Here is a 10,790-nt window from a genome sequence, read left to right on the forward strand (position 1 = left end):
GGACTCACATGTTGCAAAAGCTAGTTCACGTCTGATTTCCGCATGCATTGCATGCTGTGGCACACACACACACACACACACACACACACACACACACACACACAGAGCAATAAAGCCAGATGCAAATGCAGCGATATCTTTTATAATCCCAGCACACAGGGGCCTAAAGAATGAGATCATAGTCAATTAAAGACAACATTGGCTACGTAGTTCCAGGCAACTCTGGGAAATGGAGTGAGATCTTGCCAAAGGAAAAGAGAAAGGAAAATAGTGGTCACAGCCATAGTGGTCTCTCCCAATACTGTAACAAGTGAATACATGATGCAAAATCCTGGCACTCAGCAGACACTTGGCAAGGATTGCTGTGTGCCCATGTAGGCAAAGGACTACAAGGGACGTTCTAACAGCAACCCTCCCAGATGTGTGAGGACCTGTGGGAGCATCAGGCAAACGAGACTTGCACTTCCAGCAGGGCTTCCTAGAAGGTGTGGGCACACTATCGGAATGGGTTCCAACTCCTTACAAGTGGCAGGAAATTTCAGGATTTCAATTTTAATTTTTCGTTTGTTTCAGAGTTTAGAATTATGTCATTTCCCCTTCTTTTTCCTCCTTTCAAGCCTCTCCCACACCCACACTTCTCATCTTTCAAATTTATGACCTTTTCCCATTTATTGCTGTTTCATGCAGATAAACACATACATACACATCCCTAAATATAACTTCCCAGATTGTATAATGTTACTCATATGTATATTTTATGGCTGATATTTGGTATTGTACAACTGATTCGTGATCTCTTCCCTAGATACTCTATCTTAAGATATTTAGATTTTGTTTGCTTGGAAGGATAGTAGTGGGGAGTGCCTGGACTCTACAAAGACCACGGCAAAGAGGCCACAGTTGATTCTCTTCTCTTCTCCCTCTCCATCTCCCCCTCCCTCTCCCTCCTCCCCACTACCTCTCTCTCTCTCTCTCTCTCTCTCTCTCTCTCTCTCTCTCTCTCTCTCTCTCTCTCTCTGGCTAACCATGTTATAATCTGCAGACCTAAAGAAGCTAAGTAACAAGAAGAGCTCAAGAGGGATGTGTGAATATCACTGAGAATGGGAAATTGAACAGCTATCTTGGGTAGAGGGAAGGATTTTCTTCACATTGAGACCACCCCAGCAGCTTAAAAATGTTCATGTATTGGTCCTTACCACCATGTATTGTTTTTGTTTTATAAATGGCTTCATGATATAAAAGCAAAACCTTCCTTATAAACAGAGGGAGAGAGAGAGAGAGAGACAGAGACAGAGACAGAGAGACAGAGAGACAGAGAGACAGAGACAGAGAGAGGAGAACAATTCAAAGACACCTACTTATGCATGTACATGTGGGAGCATAGCAGCTTGCTGAAGCCAGTTCTCCCCTTCCAACATGGTAGTCCCAGGGATCAAATTCAGGTCATCAGAGTTGGTTACAAACATGCTTACCTACTTGGGCATCTCACTGTCCCTCTTCCTACATCATCGTCATCGTCATCGTCATCGTCATCGTCGTCGTCGTCATCATCATCATCATCATCATCACTTTTCATGGCTATGTTGCTGCTTAATCTAGAATAAACTTTTGAAGGAATGTCCCCTGAACTCAACACAACTCTACAAATACAGGCACCCTTGGACACTCACCAAAATCTGAATTAGTCCACTTAGTTATAACTCATGACTGGCACCAGACATTTTCAAGGAAGTGATATTGGCTGATGGACTAATCTTTCAATTTTCTTTAACTCATTCTTAAGAAAAGAAAGAAAGAAATCAGGAGAAAATCTATTCACTTAGTAACAACCACCAACTCTAGAATGACACTGACAAACTTAGCATCTGTCCATGACTGTCTTATGTCATTTGTCACAATCTCCTTGTAATCGATGTCATTATATATCATGCTTGTTCAACACTTGCTTGACCTTACCTGGTATTAACAAAAGCAGCCTGACGTTACTGGAAGAGATTATTTACTTCAAGTCAGTGAAGGTAAACTTGGTATCATTGCTGAGGACCTAGGTTCAGTGTACACTGCCCCTCCCATGTCAGAAGGTTCACAGTCACCTATAGTTTCAGCTCCAGAGAACCTGATGCCATCTCTGTGCTTCAAGGGCACTATGCTCACATAAACATACCTGACACACACACACGTGCATATTTATAACTAAAACAAAAAAACCAAATCTTTAAAAGTATCTTAAAAGAGTCCAGATATATTTAACAAAAAGGAAGGAAGGAAGGAAGGAAGGAAGGAAGGAAGGATGGATGGAAGGAAGGAAAAGAGGGAGGGAGTGAGGGAGGGAAGGAGGGAGGGAAGGAGGGAGGGAGGGATTAAAGAAAGGGAAAAAAGGAAGGGGGAAGAAAGGAGGTAGGGAGGAGACAAGTAAGTTCATGTTTACCTCATGTACAAATGCCCCAGAAGTAACTCAACACTGTTAGAGCAGTTCCACAGCTTTGGGAACCTAAACGTTTGTATGATGTTGATTTACACCTTAGCATATAAGTTTCATAAAGCCAGAAGGCTGCCTCAGCTTTTGCCACCACAGCTGGATTCCAGCCATCAAGAAGGATAAAGTACATGTGTTTTTTTCCATTTAAGAAGGCTCCAGAATTAAGAGCATGACATTTGCACCTCTAAACCTTGGGTCAGAATGCAGTTACCAAATTTTTTGCTGTAAGAGAGGCAAAGGCGTGAATTTCTGGCCAAGATATCATCTACTTAGGTGAAGACTGGGGTCTCTTGACTAAAAAAGAAATAGGGGTACGTGTTAGGAAACAGCTGGAAGCATTTGCCATGCAACAAGAGGTCTTAGGTGGCCCACCAGTTGGAACAAAAGCAAGGCCCACCTGCCCAAGGTACAGTATTTTAATATTTTTATTCCAGCAATTAACTAAGTATGGGACAATGAGGTCACTTTCCCTACCTGTTCCTGAATGTATACATCTGGCCATGACTCATCAGGATCTGGAGACTGTGTCTTCCAAGTTCCATACTATATAAAAAGGACAGGATAGAGCCCTGACCCAGGAAAAGAAGATGCAACAGCCAGTCTTAGATGTGGCTGTTTTTGGAGATGGCAGGGAAGGGCCTTCTTCAAGCAAGAAGACCTGAGTTCAAAGCCTAGCACTGTCCAGTAAAAGTCTGGCCATATTGGCATGGGCCTGTAATCCCAGCACTGGGAAAATGGGAAATGGAAACTCCTGGGCCAGGCTGGTAAGCCAGTTTAACCTAACATGGCAAGTTCCTGGTCAGTGAGAGACCAGGTCTCAAAAAACAAGATGAATTGGTCTTGAGGTTTTCTTCAGTCCTCCAAGCACATGTGTGCATGTATGTATCTGACTTGAAGCAAAACAAAACAAATCTAGCATGTTATGAAGAATATTCTATATTGAAAGTACTGAGGGTCACCTAACTTCATTTAAGGTATGAATCTGCAAAGCCTGGCTCATTGATGATACAGCATAGAACTCCTTTGTCCACCAAGAGGAAAAATGAGCATGCCCCTTAGATGAACTTACAGCAGCACTGTCTGGGAGAATACATGAAACAGATAAGAAGATGCTGTCCTGAATGACACACACTTCTCTTAAAGCACTCATTCATATGACTCCAGTATTGCTTAGAATCACATTGACCGCAAAGCTGCATAGATCAAAGAGTCACTTGTCCTACATGAAAGCCACTGAGGCAATGTTAGAAAACTCCAAGTCCAGTCCTGCTGACCTTGTCTGCATTCTATCTCTAACACTGAATGAGTGCTCATCAAACATGGTCTATTGATCATGTTATTTGATGCAATGATTGGGGGATGAAAGTTCCCCTCCAAACCTCATGCGCTCCCCAGTCTTCCTCTTCTGCTAGGATAAGCTTATGTTCTGTTCTTTCTGCTAGAAATACTTGGCAAATGGAGAGGTGTTAAAAACCCAGGACACAGCTCATTCCTACAGCACAGCAGAATCAGAAGCCACATCCAAGCACTGCTTAATAGCCCTGGCTCTATCCCCCACAGAACAGAGAAGGCAGCCTAAAGAGATTGAGTCATCCAAACAAAGACTTCACAGGAGGCAGGAATGGGGGGGGGGGGAGTCTTGTTTTGATTTGCTACTCTTTTTTTGCTGTTTCCAGCACAATAATGCACATTTTCATCAGAAGCTAAATGATAGCGCTTACAGTACTTAATATCTGAATTCAATTATGTGTTTGAAGGCTTATTACCATAGCAAAAGGAAAAGGATTTCAGAGTTTCCAAAGGCATCCGGGTACAATTGTTGGGGGAAAGTACACACTGCTAAGGAAATGATGTATCCACATAAAAGGGTTAGCAAGCAGAGCCTAGAAACAAAGTTACACACACCAACAGTCACATAAAGGCAGGAGCACCCAAACCAGGAGCCATACTCCTAGACTGAGGGGTAGAAAGTTTCCAGAGGGCTCTTTCCACTCTGTACCAGTCTGGGCCTTCCCTTTTCTTCTTACACCATCCACAAAAATCAGCTCAGTTAGATTCAGGCTTAAACATCAAAACGTAAACTGTAAAACTCCTAGAAGAAAATATGACAGGGAGGGGACTCCTGATGTGGGCTCTGTCAATAGATGCATGAAGACTCCAGATTAGGCTACAGCCGCAGACAGTCTTTAAAAACAAAACAAAACAAAACAAATCTTCACAGCAAAGAACACAGCAGAGCAGAGAGAACCAGTGGAATGGGGAGAATCTTTCAAATCATGTATCAGATAAGGAGTTCATTTTCAAATGTGTAATGAATTCCTGAAATTCAATATAAGCTCCAGGAAACTTGCTGTCTTGATTAGGGTTGCTATTACCATGGTGAAACACCATGACCAAAGTAACTTGGGGAGGAAAGGATTTATTTTTCACTCACAGTTATATATAACAGTTTATCAGTGAGGGTGGGAACTCAAGTAGGTCATGAACCTGCAGGCAGGAGCTGATACAGAAATCACAGAGAGATGCTGTTTACTGGCTTATTCAATGGGCTTTCTTATAGCACCCAGGACTACCAGCTCAGGGCTGAGCCCACCTACAAAGGGCTGGCCCATTTCATGTCAATCACTAAGAAAAGGTCTTACAGGCTGGCCCACAACCTGATCCTATGGGAACATTTTCTCAATTGAAGCTCTCTCCTCTCCAGTGACTCTAGCTTGTATCAAGTTAACATAAAAACTAGCCAGCACACTTCCCAGTCCTTAAATCCTGACAATCTACTTGGAAAATGAATGGGCAGAAGTCTTCCATAGACATTGCTGTGAATGGTCATCATGTAGATGGAAATTAATCTGGTGTCACCTGAGAAATGCAGGGAAAGATTGCAATGGGACAGTAGCTTACATCTGTTAGATGGGCCAGTACTTTATAAAAGATAATGATTGTCATTAAGGATATGAGGGAAGTGGAGCTTCTGAATATTGAAAAAAATAATATGATGATCTCTCAAAAAATTAACATTAGGGGCCAAGGTGATGGATCTATGGGTAAGGTGCTTGCCACTAAGCTTGATGACATGAGTTTGATACCTGGGACCCTCACTGTGGAAGGAGAGAATGTATTCCCCCAAGTTGTACTATGACTTTTATGTGTATACTTGCATACACACACACACACACACACACACACACACACACACACACACACACACACTCACTCACACATGCCACAAAATAAAAGACTGTGTACTGAACTTGAACAGGGTTTTCATGTTATTCCCTGTATGGTGTTGTATAGCAACTATTTATACAGTATTCATACCATATTAGCAGCACAGGAAATCTGGAGGTCATTTAATGCATACTATAGTGATTTAGGGTGTACTTACATTCCATTGTATATAGGAACATTCCATCATATATATAAATTCCATTGTATGTGGGTTTTGGTGTATATAGAAGCATGGGAAGCAGATTCTTGTAGATCTCAAGGGATGATTGCATATGTCAATGTGTGTATATATACATATGTGTATGTTTGTGGGTACATGTATGTGTGTATATATAATGCATATATATATACAGCTTTAATAGGGAATATTCTCCTTGTTATGAATGGTGGAAATTCAATTTCAGAGATGTACAGTTGCTTGAGGTGCTAAGAGTAAGTGACAGTTGAGTGCTCAGTCCTGACAGACTTTCATACCGCTGCCTTTAAGGCTCATGTAATATTGTGGGGGAGGTAGCTGGAAGAGCATGAGAACCAGATGAGAGGAAGGACTGTGTCCTGCTCTCTTCTGGGGATGCCCAATGTGGTTTTGAACTCACAGCAGATGTGATGATCTTCAATAAACCTATCAGTGGTCTAATAGAGATCAGAGAGGAGTTTGGGGGGGGGGGAATCTTCCATTCCAAGTTGGAATGTTACTAATGCATTCTCAGGGAAAGCAGTGTTTGTCTCCAGTTAAAGTTTACCAGGACCCAGAAAATGGTTCTGAAACATAGTTATATGGATTACATTGGGTAAACTTAGTGGGTTTTAAAATCATCACTACCACCAACAACAGGAATTCTTGCCAAAAATGGTCCTACAACACACAGCACCTAACTCCATTTTTAGGTGAAGACACAAAGATAGGAAGGCAGGGAGCAAAACAAAAACCACCACCCTATACCCCTAGCAGACATAAGGGCAAGGGGGAAAGAGCCAGTCAAAGTTGACTCAGAAACCATGAGGCAGAAAACGTGGAGGCTATAGGCTTCCCAGTCAGACCAGAGATCTGCTTTCATGATAGATACCTCTCCTCATCACCCTCAAGTTGGGGCATATCACCTCAGCTCTTAGCTCATCCACTGTCACCTCAAGCAAGTGTGACACGTTTTCCTGCTCTATGGGTAGAACAATCCCTCTTCCTTCTCTGTTGTTGTACACTGATACCACATTCAAGGACTGTTCCATTGGCCAACCACAGTGGGTCAAAAAATTGTGCTTTTCATTCTGTTTTGAGGCAGGCTCATTATGAAGTCAAGAATGACGTTGAATACTGATCTACTGACTTTACCTCCCAAGTGCTGGGAATACAGTCATATGTCATAGCACCCAATTTTATATGGTATTGGGGCTTAAACACCTCACTTTGTTCATGCTGTGCAAACAGGCTTCCCACAAGCCACATCCCTAGCTTCTGATTCCTTTACTGTTTAAAGATTGCTAGAAATGCCTTCATCCAAGGTTTCCCTCCCTGTACACACTATGCAGCCCACAGTCTGCTCATTATAAATGGAAGGAAGCTTACAGCACAGGGAGACACCGGAGTGCCTTCCGGTGTGTAGTGGCTTCCTCTCGCAGGCTTGCCTGTCATTTAGAGCAGTGATGGTCGGAGGCCTGTTCCTCTCAGGTAGTAAGCTGAAGTTTGATGATGAAGGAATTTGTGGACTCATGACTCCTTTCCATCTTTCTTTGGATCTCCAGATGTAGTACATTATTCAAGGTCTCCATTCCTTTGCTTTGTCCAGTTTGAAATGGGAAAAAGACATTTAATTTTACCTGTGCTTTTGTTGATGGATTTCAACCACAGCAATGTCTCTTGTTTGGTGGGCATGCTGACCTGATGAGAGAATGATCCTGTTGTTCTCAGATGGGTAGCGGCAGAGACTAAACAGGAAGTTCTAACTCTGTTCAATATGCTTACTAACTAGAGACTATGTTGTGCTAGTGGAGTTGAGGACAGCATTAGGCTAATGTGATCTGGAATCTGGTTTCACCGACAGTGGTAAGGGGTCACATGGAAGAAGAATAGGACATTTACGTCCGTCTGTGAGCTGCAAATGCACAATCAATCGATTGCTGATTCCCTTTAAACTTGGATTTGAAAGGACATCTTTAAAACAGTTTCTCAAAATCCTGGAGTCCTCTTGCAAAGGAGATCAAGGCTTTGAAATCAGCAGTCCGAGACTAACGGGAGGTCCGGGCGGCGAGCAAGATGGCGCAGACTCGGGGCACTAAGAGGAAAGTCTGATACTACTACGACGGGGATGCTGGAAACTACAATTATGGACAAGGGCACCCAGTGAAGCCTCACCAAATCCGAATGACTCATAATTTGCCGCTCAGCTATGGTCTCTATCGAAAAATGGAAATCTATCGTCCTCACAAAGCCAATGCTGAGGAGATGACTAAGTACCACAGTGATGACTACATCAAGTTCTTGCGTTTTATTCGCCCAGACAGTATGTCTGAATACATCAAGCAGATGCAGAGATTCAACGTGGGTCAGGACTGTCCGGTATTTAATGGCTTGTCTGAGTTCTGTCAGTTGTCCACGGGTGGTTCTGTCGCAAGTGCTGTGAAACTCAATAAGCAGCAGACGGACATCGCTGTGAACTGGGCCGGGGATCTGCACCATGCAAAGAATTCTGAAGCATCTGGCTTCTGTTACGTCAATGATATCGTCTTGGCCATCCTGGAACTGCTAAAGTATCTCCAGAGGGTGCTGTGTATGGACATTGATACTCACCATGGCGATGGCACAGAAGAGGCCTTCTATACTGCAGACTGGGTCATGACTGTGTCCTTTCATAAATAAGGAGAGTACTTCCCAGTAACTGGGGACCTACGCGATATTGGGGCTGGCAAAGGCAAGTACTACGCCATTAACTACCCACTCCGAGACTGCATTGATGATGAGTCCTGTGAAGCCATCTTCAAGCCAGTCATGTCCAAAGTAATGGAGAGCCTAGTGCAGTGGTCCTACAGTGCGGCTCAGACTCCCTGTCTGGGGATTGGCTAGGTAGCTTCAATCTGACCATCAAAGGACATCCAAGTGTGTTGGGTTCGTGAAGAGTTTCAACTTGCCAATGCTAATGTTGAGAGGAGGTGGCTACACCATCCATAATGTTGCTCGGTGCTGGACTTACGAGACAGCTGTGACCCTGGACACAGAAATCCCTAATGAGCTACCGTACAATGACTACTTTGAATACTTTGGACCAGATTTCAAGCTTCATATCAGCCCTTCTAATACGACTAACCAGAACACTAATGAATACCTGGAGATCAAGCAGCGGCTCTTTGAGAACTTGAGAATGCTGCCCCATGTCCCTGAGGTCCAAATGCAGGCCATCCCAGAGGATGCCATCCCAGAAGAGAGCGGTGATGAGGATGAGGAAGACCCTGACAAACGAATTTCCATCTGCTCCTCTGACAAATGCATTGCCTGTGAGGAGGAATTCTCTGATTCTGATGAGGAGGGAGAAGGAGGTCTCAAGAACTCTTCTAACTTCAAAAAAGCCAAAAGAGTCAAAACAGAAGGTGAGAAAGAAAAAGATCCCGAAGAAAAAAAGAAGTCACAGAAGAGGAGAAAACCAAGGAGGAGAAGCCAGAAGCCAAAGGGGTCAAAGAAGAGGTCAAGATAGCCTGAGCAAGGTCTGCAGCTCCATCTTCTCTCCAAGTCCCTCACTTTCCCTCAATTTCTCAGATTTTATATTTTCTATTCCTGTGTATCTATATAAAATATATTAAATATAATGTCCCAGGGACTAGATAGGAACCAGGGACCAGTGCACAGGGCAGTGGTGCTGGGAGAACTCTTCCCAGAGCTCCCTTGTCCGTCCTGCCCCAGGTCTGAGTTTTGAACCACGTAGGGTCCAGGTGAAAAGGAAACAACTGGAAGACAAAATCCTGAACTGCAAGTGCCTGCTTAGGAGCTCTGCTACGATGCCTTGTTAAGCTTTTCAGCAGGGGTGACTGTGTCTTCTGGGACCCCTTTTCAGGCTTAGGTAATATCAGCCATTTTTAGATTGGTTCTGTTTCTACCTTCCCACCCACCCCGGGCAAGCAGAAAAACTTAACTGCCCTGTCTTCCCCCAATTCTGCAGGCGGAGGTTGTTAGCCTAGCTTCCTTTTTGAGATACTTTCATTTTTGTGAGACTCTGTAATAAAACAGCGCATTTCTATACCTTCTTGAAAAAAGAAAAAGAAATCAGCAATCCTTGGTTTAAACTCAGCCCTTTAGTCTACCCAATGTGTAACCTGTGCCCTTAGCAGACCTTATTAATAAATTCTTATTTTATATTGAAACTATATCTAAGTCCCCCCTTAAAGCAATTCTTTCAAATACTGGAGTTCCTGCATTGTATGAAAACAGTACTTCAGATTCAGTCACATTTGTTAAGACTTCCCCTCTATGATAATGTAATATATAATCTTGGACAAGACGGCCTACCTGCTCTGTTTGGTCCCATCTTCTTCCCACAGAATTCAGTGATATGTAAGTGAAAAAAGACAGGTAAAGTTCTACCTGAGAGACTTTTGGTGCCAATGGGAAGGGATACAGCCACTATGGGAGACTGTCAGATTCCTGAAAAGCTGAACATAAGTTTGTGAAACATCCTAGCAATTCTGTTTTGAAGTATCTACTCTGGAGACAAGAAAATATACATTTATAGGAAAATTTGTATGTAGACTCTTGGGCATCATTATTCATGCAGGCAGAGGTGGGAACATCCAAGTGCATACCAATATATGTCTGTAAAAATAAGGCGAAATCTCATGAACTAACAATGGAGTATTATAATGAAAAAATGGAATATTATACAGAAATAATAGAGAATGAAGTCCTTGTAGCAATGGGCTCTTTTTCATAAGTGAAAAATAAGAAAGTATTTGATACACACACACACACACACACACACACACACACACACACACTGTAATAGAGAAATATCAAACATATTACATTAAACTAAAAATTCACACAGAGAATGCATATTGTATAATTCCACTGATATATGATTTTAGAAAAAAAAGGTAAATT

The 10,790-nt window shown here is 42.8% G+C and overlaps 1 pseudogene; it reads left to right on the forward strand.

The window, feature by feature from the left end:
- The first annotated feature begins 7,958 nt into the window (after nt 1-7,958).
- Hdac1-ps9 (Histone deacetylase 1, pseudogene 9) lies at nt 7,959-10,191 on the forward strand (annotated as a pseudogene).
- Nucleotides 10,192-10,790: the final 599 nt, after the last annotated feature.

The sequence above is a fragment of the Rattus norvegicus genome, chromosome 10, assembly GCF_036323735.1.
Source record: "Rattus norvegicus strain BN/NHsdMcwi chromosome 10, GRCr8, whole genome shotgun sequence".
NCBI classification, from domain to species: domain Eukaryota; kingdom Metazoa; phylum Chordata; class Mammalia; order Rodentia; family Muridae; genus Rattus; species Rattus norvegicus.